The sequence below is a fragment of the Sciurus carolinensis genome, chromosome 4 (genome assembly GCF_902686445.1).
Source record: "Sciurus carolinensis chromosome 4, mSciCar1.2, whole genome shotgun sequence".
NCBI lineage: Eukaryota > Metazoa > Chordata > Mammalia > Rodentia > Sciuridae > Sciurus > Sciurus carolinensis.
This window is the reverse complement of record NC_062216.1, coordinates 156,476,178-156,490,100: the sequence shown is the minus strand read 5'-3', so window position 1 is coordinate 156,490,100 and position 13,923 is coordinate 156,476,178. Positions and strand designations below refer to the sequence as shown.

General features: G+C 39.1%; 1 protein-coding gene across 3 annotated transcripts in view; it reads right to left on the bottom strand.

Annotated features, from left to right (window-relative positions):
* Positions 1 to 9,278, bottom strand: part of Nr1h4 (nuclear receptor subfamily 1 group H member 4) — a 73,768-nt gene extending 64,490 nt beyond the window's left edge. The window contains exons 1-2 of one of the 3 annotated variants that reach the window (XM_047551531.1): positions 8,818 to 9,278; positions 7,149 to 7,225 (exon numbers count right to left, since the gene is read on the bottom strand). The gene's annotated coding sequence lies outside the window, so the exon portion shown is untranslated. The remainder of the gene's footprint in view (positions 1 to 7,148; positions 7,226 to 8,817) is intronic. The other 2 variants (XM_047551533.1, XM_047551532.1) reach the window with 2 other exon arrangements.
* Between the last annotated feature and the right edge of the window lie 4,645 nt (positions 9,279 to 13,923).

Below are 13,923 nucleotides of genomic sequence, written 5' to 3'. Positions count from 1 at the left end.
GGAGATCAGAAAAGAAGATACCCTCATCAGGCAACAGTTGGAGCACCTACAGTAGAGGAAGCAAACCCCCTTCAAAACACAGTTAAAATTTCTACCTAAGTAATAAAATTTGAACAACCTCAGACAGAGAGGCTAAGAACTCTCCATAGTAATAAAAGCCAGATAACAGGAAGCCATCATTTCCATTCAAATGAATTCATGCATGTGTTAATACAGAAAGGATTAAATATGGAATCAGAGCAGATAAAGAAGACTATCTGAATTTGCACGCGCCCACTTCCCTACCTTCTCCCTCCATTCCTCGTTCCCCATTCCTGCCCTGGAGGTGGGGATAGGGTGAATGCAGGTGGGTGGACCAACTGCCCTCTCTGGGTTAGCATAATCATTCTCAATTAATAGTTTTGTCGACTTAATCCAGTCCCAACTTCAAGAATTCCTTCATGCCCTGTTTTCCTGAAAAGTTGTTAAAATTTATATTTTAAATGAAAATATTTTTCTAATAAAAAGGCCATTGCAGAAAATTCAGGCAATACAGAGAAGCGTAAAAGTGCCAAGCTGCTTTCTGTAATTTTTTTCTCAGTTTACGCTCCATCAGCAGTAAGAGTACCTTTCTCATCCCACCTTCATTGGCATTGCCCACTTTCAGTTTGAACCATCATTTCTGATTTGTTAGATGACAACTCTTATCTTTTTTTATTAACTCACATTTCTTTGATTAGTAGTGAGGTTGATAAACATTTTCACATCTTTATTGGCAATATGTGATAGTTTTCTATTTCTGTCCTTGAACATTTTCTATTAAAGTGTTCATGTGTTTTACAGACTTGGAAGAGGTTGTTGTATGTTGAATGTACTAACATTCTGGCATATTTACTATATGTCTGTATCTTTTCCTGAAAAGTTTTGCATTGCATGTACTTAAGTATATTAATTTTTTTAAAGCTTACTTTTCTTGCTCTTTACTTTTATTCTATGGTACAAGGTGAATTTTCACAAAATACTTCTTCCCTTCCTCATTAATCTATGATGCTCCTTTTATTAAGACTGACCTTAGTTGCCCATTTATCTTAGAGTTATACCTTATACCAATATCATCCTTTCAACTCTTTTTTCAACATTTCCTAAGATGATCTCATTTACTTATTCACTATGATAATTATCATCTTTTGAATCACACTCTCTTTTAAAGAAGTTTGAGTATTTGGGATGGTGCCAAACCTAGATATTTAGGGAAGAAGATTTATACCTTTATAATATTCAGTTTTGCCTTTTTTAAGAGCATGGTTTGCCTCCATTTATTCAAATGTACCCTTACAACTCTCAGTTTTGTAGATTTCTTTTTCCTGTAGTCTAGAAGAAATATCACAGAGAACGAGACATGAGAAGATGGGGGAGTACCAGTCCTGACTGTTCACAACCTCAGGCCTGACCTGGGACTATTCACCCACCACCTCCTTCCCACACCACCACTCTGAGCCTCAGCTAATAAGGGTTTTAAAACGAAATAATAGGACAACTGCAAAGTTTAAACGGTAAACTTTTCATAGTTCTTTTCACATAGGTATGGGGTGACAGGTTCAAAAATGTTCACTGTGTTGTTTCCAAAAGCAAAAAGTTGGAAACTGCATAAATCAGTTGGAGAATGGATACAATAGATGATTATTAGCTTCACAGTACTACATAGTAATTAAAATGACTATAAACAGAACTAAAATAAGTGATTATAAAATGAAATTGAATCATATGTATTCACATGGATAAATTGAAAACATTGAACAAAAGAATCAGGTTGCAGAATAATACATACAGTCTGATGTAATTTATGTATTTAAAGATAAGCAGAACAAAAAAAAAAAGAAAAAAAAAAGATAAGCAGAACAATGCCACATATTATCATCAATACTGTACTGCAGGAGTCAGAAAACGGTGATACAGGTCAAATCTAGTCTGCCAAGGAGCAGATTTGCCCTTTCATTTACTTGTTGTCCAAGGCTGCTTTTAAGTCATAATAGCAGAATCGAGTATTTATAACACACACACATGGTCTTCAAAGCCTGCAATAGTCATTCTCTGTTCTGTATAAAAAAATTTTTTTAAAAATAACTTTTGTTCCCACTCTTACTCTAAAGACTTAAAGTGATGAACCCCATACTCAAGAATAGTGGCACAGATTGTGAGTGGGTTGGGTTCAGAGGGAGTTTCCATAACTTCTGTAACACTCTTCTTAAGTTGGGTAATAAACCCAAGAGATTAATTTATTACTCTGTTTTCTGCATGGCAGAAATATTTCATAATGAACAAGACTGAATGAATCATAATATAGTTATATATTATAGAAAGTTTTTTCATCTGTAAAGAAACACACATTCATACATGTTTTCTCTCATACCTTTGTATCCTCACCAGTACATACATTTTTAAACTTCTGAGGAAGAAGTAATTCCTTCCCATAAAATGTTTGGGGGAACCTAACTCTGGCCATTAGGGAGATATTGGTAATTTTGAGGAGCACAGTGAAATCTGTGTTAAAGAAGAGTACTCTAAGGAGAAAGTGGGATGGGGAAGGAAGTTAGTAAAAGCAGGAGGAAAATTCCAGAAATGTTTGACGAGATGAGATGATCAGTTACCATACCAGGTAGCATCCACAGAAAGGGTAAGGATGGAATTTAGTACAGCATACAAAAAAAAAAAGAGGAAGAAGCCTGATGATACAAAGTTTAAGCCTTGGGTGTTGGTAGAAACAGGGATAAATGTTTATTTTACTTTATGTCTATTTGTATGATTCTGTAGCCCGTCTTAATTTAGGCACTCAGGAAAAATTTTTGAAAATGGTATGCACTGTTTGTTTTTATTGTGATAAGACACATAGTTACTGGTAGTTTGGATTCCCACTTTCTGGTTATCAGTATTTACTTGTTTAGAAACTGTATGTCATGGGAAGTTCATGGTGTAAGGAGCTCCTCTAATCTAGCATAAACCATTTGCAAGCAGGGACCCTGGAAAGATACTATTCCAATTAAATAACTTTGACTCTGATTTAGAGGAGTTTCAGTTCTTAGAAGATGAAGATAAAAACTAGGCACTGATTCCACATGCCTGGTTCACTATGAACACTTCACACACAAAGATACCATCCTTGGTGACATCGATGGACACCGTCATTGATGGAAGCATATACTTTGTGGGGTATCTATGTAATTTGTTCATAAAGGACACCATAATTTCAGGCTCAAGGAAAGCCCTGGATTCAGTCCAAAGGCTAGAATAATGTTCTTAAGGAAAAGGTCCACAGTGGCGGATGAGGCAGAGAGCAAGAGGTGGATGATACATAGATTGGCAATAAGATTTCTGATGGTGATGATAAGATAAAAAGAGATAAGGGACAGAGCAGTGTAGTTGAACGATTCGGAGAGGACAGTCAGAGACGAGCTCTATCTCTCCAAAAAGTAGACATTTGAACCAAGATGTGAAGGATAAGGAATAAGTTATGCAAAGGGGAAGCAAGTCCCTACAGAGTGGCCAGCAACTACTAGAGGCTGTGTTGGAGGGTTGATGAACAGCACAAACCCAGGAAGGCTGGAGATGTGCAAGCCCCAGGAGGTGGGATGAGGCTGGAAGTTGGCAGCTCTGGCCTCCTTAGCCACAGGAAGGAGTTTGGAATGTATTCTAAACAGTAGCCATTGGAGGGTTTCAGGAAGGGGTGCAACAAGGAGATTTCTGAGGGGTGATTCTTGAAGTTCATCTTTAAAGAGTAAGTTCCACTAGGAAAACACTAGGAAAAAGGCATGTTGTGGGGCTAGCTATAGGAGGGGAAAACCACACATTGTGTTCTGAGCAACTGTAGATAGTTCTTTGTGCTGTTGCTCATGGATTCAGCCCAAATCAGTGGAAGAAGGATGGCCTATTCAAGAAACCGTGTCAGGAAAATTGGCTATTTCTTTGGATGTAAAAATAAAGATTTCTATCTTTCATTATCTTTTAAAATAAACCTTAGAGGGATTAAGGACTTTAAAAACAATGAAATTGGATGGAAAAATGGGAAATATATTTATTATCTTTATGAACTTGAGGATTGAGAAGGACTAATTAAACAAGAAATAAAAAGAAAAACAATAAATTTGACAACATTAAGATTAAAGACAAAAATTAAAATGCCATAAACAAAGCTAAATATCTGAAACTGGAGGATGATATTTGTAACATAAATAACAGCCAAAATATTCATACAAACAATATATAAATCATTCCTATAAAGAGAAAGGATAAACAATCCAAGGGAGAAATTGGCAAAGAATATAAAAAAAGGAAATCCACCAAAGTGGAAGAATAAGTGGCCAATAAACATAGAAAACATCTAAAATTAATTTTAAACTAGAAAAATGAAAATTAATATAACTAGATACCATTTTCACCTATCAGATTGTCCAAAAAAGCTTTAAGTTTAGTAAGTATCAGAGTTGGAGAAGGATATGGAAATATCTATTGACATACATGGCTAATGAGGGAACAGGTTTTAGGTTTATGGAAGGTTCTTTAGAAATACCTGTTAAAATAAGATGCAATTCTAGTTCATAAGTATCTTTCCTGGAGAAGCCTTTGCCCATGTGTACAAGAATGTTCTTTGCAGTATTGCTTCTAATGGTGAGAAGGTGGAAAATATCAAATGACCATCAACAATGGGATGATGGATAAATACACTGAGCTCAATGTATAGGATAAAATATCAGGCAGTAGGCAGAGTAAGGTGGTTTTATATGTGATAACATTGAAAGAGGGAAGTAGGGGTGGATAGGGTTGGGGGAAGACCAAGAGAGATTTTAGACTGAGTTATAAAGCTGTATCTTTTTATAAGTTGAATACATTGAGGAACCTCTATTCCCTAAGACATCATTTCCTGTCTTCCATTTTGCCAATTACACCTTTGGATGTAGAAGAAGGCATATTTTCTCTGGGAGAAAGGGTTTTTTTTTTTTTTTTTTTTTTAAAAAAGACATGTTTAAGGGCTGGGAGTGCCCTTCAGTGGTAGATTTTGTGCCTAGCTTGTGAGGCCCTGGGTTTGACACCTAGCATTATGCACGAAAATAACTGAATGAATAAATAAATATAAATAAATATTTTTAAAATAATAAAAACAAAAAACACTTTTAGAATTGTGCAGCATTTCTGTGAAAATTGTAAACCTCAATGTTGGGGAAAAATACATAAAATGCACAGATTTTTAAAAATCAATTAATTTGGGGTGGGGTGAACGGTTTTAGGTTCATAGAAAAACTGAACAGAAAATAGAGAAAGTCTCCAAAGACCCACACCCTCTGCACAGCATTGATAGATGCTCTCCTAACTGTCCACGTCCCTCGCCAGAGTGGTACATTTTCACAGTCAGTGAACCTACGCTGACCCATCATTGTCAGCCAAAGACCAGTTTATATCAGGGTTCATTCTTGGATAATATGTTCCATGGGTTTTGACAAACATACGATGACATGTATTCACCACTGTAGTATCACATAGAATCCTCTGTCAAATTCACAGTTTTAAAAAAGAGTCTCAAAAGATCCCTGGCCCCCTGAAGCCCAATCATGGCCTCCAATTCAAAGCTTGGACTCCAAAGAGCAAGAGTCTTCCATACTCCCACTTTAGAATGATATTAGGTTGTCCTGTCCCTGCACTCCCAAACCACGACCATAATCTTTGCCCCACACTGGTGTAGACTTGCTGTCTACCCTGAGAGTTTCCATGGCTCTTGAGGAAATGGCAGCAATTTTCTGCTCCATCAGAAATAGTTAGTCCCAGAAGAATGGGCTTTCCTCTGATCAGCAACATACCTCAGCAGGACTCTCCTTTCCATAAACAAGCAAATTATTTACCAGGACTACTGAATAACCATGTTCTGTGTACCTGAAAGACTTGAAAATGCAAAGCCATGCTGCTTCTCCTTTCTTTGAATTAATGACATTAATTAAAGTACAAGAAACCCAAGTTATCCCAGGTTCCTTGGGACCAGGAAAAAGTTATCTCAGTCTACTTAAATGGAGGAGGAAGGCTTCAAACTTTTATTAGACTTTTATCTTGAAAAATGAAAACTAATAAAATTTTACTTTATATTTGTATGTATTAACTATAATCACCAGAACTTTGTTATATTTCTTAGGTCTAGCAAAGAATATACCATGTTTCTTCCTGTGCAATATTCGCAATTTCACTTTGCAATCAAGTGACATTATCTTAATGTTGTACTGACACACATTTACAAAGAGGAGAGAGAGAAAGAATAGTAGACATAGAGAAAATAATTCACTGTGGGGTTAGGGAATCCCAGTGCTGGATGGGAGAGGTGAGTGGAAAAAAGGAGGATGGATATTCTTTTATGTAATGATGACTTTCACCTCCCCATGAAGTTTGGGGACACTCATATAGTGATGCCTCTTAATTATATCTCCACTTGTAGAAGACATAGGGACAACAAAAAATACCCAGGAGGAAACTAGGGATGTAGCTCAGTGGTAAAGTAAGTGCTCAGCATGTACAAGCACCACCCAAAAGTATACCAGGGAGGAATTTGTCCCTCTTTCTTTCAGGTTCCCTCATGGTCTCTGTTGCTAGGATTTAAAAGAAAAATGAGACAGCAAACAAAGCAAAGGAAACACTATCAGGAGAGAACATTCTTTCTTTCCTTTATGCACCTTCTTTCTTTCCTTTATGCACCCCCCTAAAAGCAATGGAAGTCTTTCAAAATATATCCCCCTCACAGCACTCATAATCCGCAGCCCCTGTGAACGATGGAAGTCCTGAGCTCCCCAAGGATGTCCCTATTCACAGCACCTGCCCTGATGGATTCATTCCAGTCTTTAATTAAGATGCTAATAATCAAAGCATCCAATCAGCTCTCCTAGGCTGGCCTCTGCGTTGAAACAAACAACTCTGCAAACTTTCCACTTCCCCTGCTGATGGTGCATTCCTTAGAAAATGCCCTAAGCACGAGGTTTTAGGAATCTTCAAAATAATTCCAGATTTTAACAAATCGCCCCTGTCAAGCTGAAATGTTTGCCAGCTGGTCAGCCTACTCACCCATCATTTCAGATTTCAAAATTTCCCAACCTCCAACATCAGGGAAGCAAGGAAGGGGCTTTAGAATCAGAAAAACCTACCCTCCAACTCGGGCCCTGCTGCTTCCTGTCTGACCATGAACAGGCTGCTCATCTTCTTTGAGCCTCAGTTTCCTCATCTGTAAAATGAGTATAAGCAAAACTTTCATAGTGTTGTAAGAAGGAAATAGGCAACTTAGGCAAAACCTGGGACATGTTGGTAGATGTCGAATTAAAGTTAGCTCTATCACACACAGGTGCATACACACACGCATTTCTTCTCTTTTCCTCTGAGAGCTCAGGGCCTCACGACCACTGGGTCTTCCATTACAATCTTTCCTGATCTTGGAGATGTGGAACTAAGATAAAGGACAAGGATGACTTTACTTTTCCTCACCAGCTACAGAGGTGCACAGTGGATAGAGTTTCCCAAACACTGAGGAAGGGTCCCAGAACGAGAGAGCTCTATTCTTCCCAGAACTTTTTTCTATGAATTAGGAGTTACATCAGTCATGTTGCAACAGTCTCAGCAAAACAAGAAAGTCCAGGGTGCAAATGGCAGAGGTCCACAATTTGGAGAACTGGGGGTAGGGAGTGAGTGATTCAAAGAGAAGAGTTTATCATTTTATAAAATCACAGCTAGAAACACAGTGATGGCTTCCCAAATGTCTTTCCCTTTCCCTTTCCCTCCTCCTCCCCCATGTAAGGGACAGGAACACACACACACACACACACACACACACACACACACACCACTTTATGGAGGTATGGTTGACATACAAAAACCTGTGAGATCATCACCATGATCTATGCCATAAAGCTATCTATCATCTTCAGAAGTTTCCTCCCCACCTTCTAATTTATTATTAATATTATTTTAAGTGTCCCTACCTCTGTCATCAATACAGCCAAAGCTGTTCTAAGATAGCGCCAGAGACAATATCAGATTTTTTTCAAAACTCAGTTGTGAGTTGCTTCAAGAATCTAAGGTGAATCATTTGTTATCCCCTCGCCCCCTCCTTTCTAAATTAAAGTCCAATTAAGAGAAATGATCCAGGCTCCACAGTTTCCTAATTCACTGTCAGAAACAGACAAGGGGATGCCTTATCTACAGATACAGCCCTTAGACAATTTTAATAATAAAATTCTTCCTCACCAATAAAAAAAAACCTTCCTCACTTTCCATCTTTTAAACATATTTCCATCTCATAGTCATTTTAGGAAGGGAAAGCAATAGAGAAGTTTATAACTCAAGTCAAAAGAGAAAACTCTTCAGAGCTACCCTTCTCCTGGGGAAAGTTTTCTTGCCAAGTAATATGGCTTCAGCACCCTATTCCTATTTCCTGGGTCATCTGACATTAGCAACGTTCCCAGACTCACATCAAGATCTGGCAAATCACCAGAAGACAGCACACAGGTCAAGCTATCTATAGAATCAAAACGACATTTCTGAAATTTACTGTCTCCAGTGATTCTCTTTGGATAACCACAATGTTAAAAGGATATTCCTAAACAATTGTTCAATAGGTAAGCAACCGTTGATCCATTAATTCTTGCTTCTTTATGTTTCTACAGTTGCTTTATTTCTTTTTCAGTTTTCAGAATTGTATATCAAACTTAGAATTCATTCATTGACAAAAATCACAGGTGTCAAAGAGAAACCTGTAAGCAGCTGTTTTTTCCCCATTGCCTGAGTTAGACACTCCCACGCCCAGAGGAATTAGGTACTTACTTGGATTGTTTTGGGTGGGAGATAAACATCCAAGGTCCTGGAAGAATTTTGAGTCCAGTCCACCTCTCCAAATCCCAAGAAACTTTGCTAAAAATGCTCAGAATTTGATTTCACACTGGGGTGAGTTGAGGAAACAGTGGGGTGAGGAGAGGAGGAGGAGAGAGTTCCAGCAAAAGCCGTGATGATCACAGGCAGCCTTCCGGCCCTCGCCGCAGCATCTCTTCCTTGGCTCTGTGCCCCATGGACACAGATTAGTCATTAACAATCCTTCCCTGCTAAGTGATATAAACATAGAAAGGAACCTTGGGAAAGCCTCGAGATTCCCAGAACAAACCAAGAGAGCCCCAGAGTGGGAAACATGACTAGGTGAGGAGTCCCGAGGTCACCTTTTAAAACCAGTTTTGCCAGCGCTTTGCAGGCTCCTGGGTACCCAAATGTCTGCCTTCGTCCTTCCCTCTCTTGGCGATTTGTTTTCACAGCTCTATTACTTCCCAGAGACAGGAGCTAGACACTCTCAGCCTCCCCAACCCTTCCCTCTCCCTGGCCTCCCATGTCAAGTAATAACAGATTTTGTTGATTCTATCTTTGGAATGTCTCTTACTTCCAACTGACCCCACTTCTCTGCTATGCTGGGTCTACCACAGCTTCCTTTCTGAAGAATAACAGTGGTCCTGTCACTCCGTTCTCTCCTCTCCTCTCCTCTTTTTCTGTTTTCCAAAACGGCACAGCAGCATAGAACACAGGCTCTGGCCAGATGTACTCATTAGTCAAAACTTGGAGCACGACACTTGGCCTCTCTGACTCCTGGTTTCCTCGTCCGTGAAATGGATAGATATAGAGAAGTTGCCTCATGAACTGTAGTGAAAATTAATAGCATAAGTAGTTAAAATATTTAGAAAAGTGCCTAGCATATCAAGCACTTGATAAATTTTGGACATAATAATTCCTTTCATTTTGGGGTTGAACAAACCTCAATGAATTGTCTACCTACTATGTGCTCAGCAACTTGGTAAGTACTCTCCTAATCAAAACTCCCTGATGGGTTCTCATTGCCTAATAATTAAACATAAAATGTCAGGTATCTAGAAACCACTTCACCCCCAAACATTAAGACCTGAACTTTCTAGAATTTTCTCACATCCTGTCTCTTTGGAGACCCCAGCCTCTGCCCACCTATACCAAGCTCTCCTTCCTCCATGTCTTTGTCCGAGCTTTTCCTTAGGTAATTCTTAAATCACCTTCCTTTCACATCCACACTTCTCAGGCATGGAACAAAAGCCGAGTTCTTCCTAAAGCCAGTCCCATTCCTCTCCTGCCCCTACTCTGTGCACCAAACTTCTCGGACCCTTTGTTTGAGTTCCCTCCTCTTCTGACCTTGTATGCTACAGTTTTCTACTATCTCTTTTGTAAGAACAAACTTTCCAGAGGACAGGCAAGGAAGCAGCCTTGCCTCGGTGTCCATCCTTGGTTTAGTGTAGCATCTGTCCCAAAAGTATTGCATCATTCTTTGTTAACTCAATCAATCAAACAGCTGAGAAACTAACAACTCCCCGAAACGGAATAGCTGTTTCCCAAAGTAAAGTCAGTTAAGTAAAAGTCCTGCATTTAAATCTGTTAGGAATGTTATCATTTGCTCCTCTTAGGAAACAGTTTCTGTAGATCCTTCAGGTTGACATTCTCCACTCCATGGGGTCCCAGGTGGCTGCAACACCTCCCTCTGCCCTGCCAATTCTCCCTCCCTCGTTTGAAGAGGCTTTGTACTGACATTCTGTGCTCTGCAGCTGACTGAGGGACTTCAAGCCCAGTTCTTCTTGGATAAGAGCTCGCATTGTGATTTCATTTGCTCTAGCACCAGTGGAGATGATAACCATCAGACTCTTGAGCCAACCACTTGGGTTCAAATCTCAGCTCTGCCACTTGTGACCTTAAACTTTAGGCTTTTACTTACACCTTTATACCTCAGTTTCTTCATCTGAAAGCTAGAGATATAATTACTATGTATTTCATGGGGTGATTATAAAGATTAAATGATCAATATAGTAGGCAAATTGCTGATACATGAAGGATTCCCATACACGGGAGGTGTTGTGTAAACATTAGCCGTTAGTATTTTCTATGGGCATGTCAGTGCCGACAGTGGATTTGCCCAGCTGCACTAGATAGCCATGAGGAAAGAGTGTCTCTTTAGATCTCTGACTGTGTACAACATAGCACTGGGCATGATATGTGCCTTCCCAAAAATGTCAACAATTTTTTGTTTTCTCTTCATACCATGCAATTAATCCATCAGAAAATTCTTACATTTTATCTTCAAAATCACTGTGCTAAATTTGCACCTTCTCATCCTCTCTGCCACCATCACTCTGGTCTAAGCCAGGTTGCTCTCACCCAGATTCCTGCCATAGGCTTCTAACTTGTCTCCCAGTTTCTGTGTTTGTACTTTACAGTTCATTCCTAGCACTGGGGCCAGGGTGATCCTATTTTTAAAAGGGCAGGGGAGAAACATGCCATTCCTTTATTCAAGACCCTTCAAGGACTTCCATTTTCCTCAGAATAATAGCCAAACTTTATATAGTGACCCACAAGGACCTACATGGCCCTCACCCCCACTTCCTTGCTCCAGCTCCAGCGACATGGCCTCTGTGCCATTCTTTGAACCCAAAAATCATACTTCCTCCTCAGAATTTCTGTGCCATGTTTCACAGCCTGGAAGGCTTTGGGGCCCAGAGACCTTCCATTGTTTGCTACTCAGGTTTCCACTCACCTTATCAGAGAGGCCTTTCCTGCACACACTAAATACATTTGTCATTCTTACCTGACTTTATTTGCCCTCATAGTACTTAGTACCACTTGGCATACATTTACTTGTTTGATGTCTGTCTTGCCACATAGAACATAAAGAAATGATATCTCTCTTGTTGACCACTGTGTCCTTAATTAGATACCTGATGCAATGTACTAAGTCAGAGTCCCACGGCCTAACCTCTGGAAGCTCACCTTCCAAGGAGGGAGGGAGGTGCTAAGAAAAATAAGAACAGCAATAATAGTAATAAAGTAAATCGTGTAAAGAGTTAACAACTGATTGGGATAAATGGAAAAATCCAGGGCATCACAAAAATTCTATTAATCACGACAAACAGAAAATTGGCACATATGGGAACAATTCTATCCAGCCGAGGGAGAAAAAGGGAAAAAGGAACAAGCATTTATTGAGAACTTGTTATTTTCCTGGTAGTCTTGTTAAGCACTGGCCATATTCAATAGTGAACAAAACGATGTGATTCTCACCTTCATGCAACTTGCATCCTAGTGCAGGATACGATAATTTAGTGAGAAATGATACACTATTGTTTCTTAGATACAAATGATACAATAATGTTTCTTAGTATATTATGAACATGAAAAGTACAGTGTGCTGTGCTGGTATTAATCAGGGAGACCCAACCATGTCAGAGAGGTCAAGAAAGGTATCCTCCAAGAAGTGGGATTTTAGTTAAAGATTTGAAGAACCTCAGAAATGTTGAGAGTGAAACGTATTGAGGAGAAGGAAGGGGAACACTTGAGAGTAGTGGCAAAGCTGAGGCAGGAGGTGGCTTAAAGAACCCCATGAAAGACAAAACCAGTGCTACGAAGTATGAATGTGAAGAAGGACTGAAGAAATAGAGGGAAGGCAGGAAGTTAGGGTAGTGCTGTGCTGGTAAATGATTAACAGTTGCTCTCAGAGAGACAGGCCCGCACATGGGCACGCACACGCAAGTGTGCGCGCGCACACACACACACACACACACACACTATACACATACATTTAAAAATTTTGTTGATATAACACACGGAACACCTGTTTTATAAATAATAATAAGATAAGCAACTTTTGCATATGGCCAATTGAGTCCACTGGGAATGTTTTCATGGAGTTTTGCTGAACGCTTGTCCTGGAAAACAACTTACAGTTGCAGTTCAACCATGATTTGACAGGTGGATTTGCATCCCAGTCCAAAAATTCTTTTCTCAATATAGTTACTGTCCTGAATTTTAAATGTGACCTACTGTTAAACTGTTTTCTCACACAAATTATTTTCTGTAAACTGAACTCTATTTTAGCTCCAATACTAATTATGTTGGAAATCCACTTGTTCCTCAATGATGTGAACAGCTTTAATTAATAGTTTTCAAGTGGTGGAAGGACATTTTCTTCATTTCTGCTTGTGAAAATGGAACAGTCTCAAACGTTTAATGTTTAATCTGCATTAACAGTTTCTCCATCATTTAGACCAGGGGGCAACAAACTTTTTTCCCTAAAGAGTCAAAAGTAAATGTTTTAGGCTTTGTAGATCATATACAGTCTCTGTCATATTTTCAATGTCTTCCTATCTTGTAGGCTGTATAACTGTGCCTGCCCCTTTCATTTATTTACACAGACCAGTGACTCTTGAGGTAGAGAAGGAGTCAGGAGACATTTGGCAATATCTGGAGACACTTGTGATTGTCACAATTTGGGGGACATGCCATCAAGTAGGTAGGGAGCAGGGATGGTACAGTGCATGACAATCCTCCAACAGTCAAGAATTATCCAGGTGCAAATGTAAATAGTGTTCAAGCTGACAATAAAAAGACAATGAGTCAAGACTTGGTTTGTAGATTTTCCTCACTACCAACAAGTGAGTATTCTCTGTGGCAAATTTTAAACTACCGATGTATTGTTACCAAACACAGGAAGAGATAAAGAGTGACCCACCATTATATAGTAGTTCCACCATATGGATCCAGTAGGTGTAAATAATCAGGAGTGCAAAGATAATTGTACAGTAAAATAATTAGGATGGAATGAACTTAGAGTGTTTGACTTATATTTAAAACATCTTTTGTTGTAAGCTTATATCATTTACTTTTTGATAAGGGCTGTTTTTAACAAGGAGCTCAGAAGTTGCTGAAAATTTAAGAATAAACTCTCAAGAGGCCAGGGAAGTTGGCTCCAGCACACCACTAGGTGGATGGTTCTTCCTCTTGTTGTATTATCTCCTTTTTACCAAAGAGGAGACTAAACCTGAGAGATAGAGTGGCTCATCAAAGTGACAAAGCAGGGCTTTAAATTCAGGTTGTTTTCCC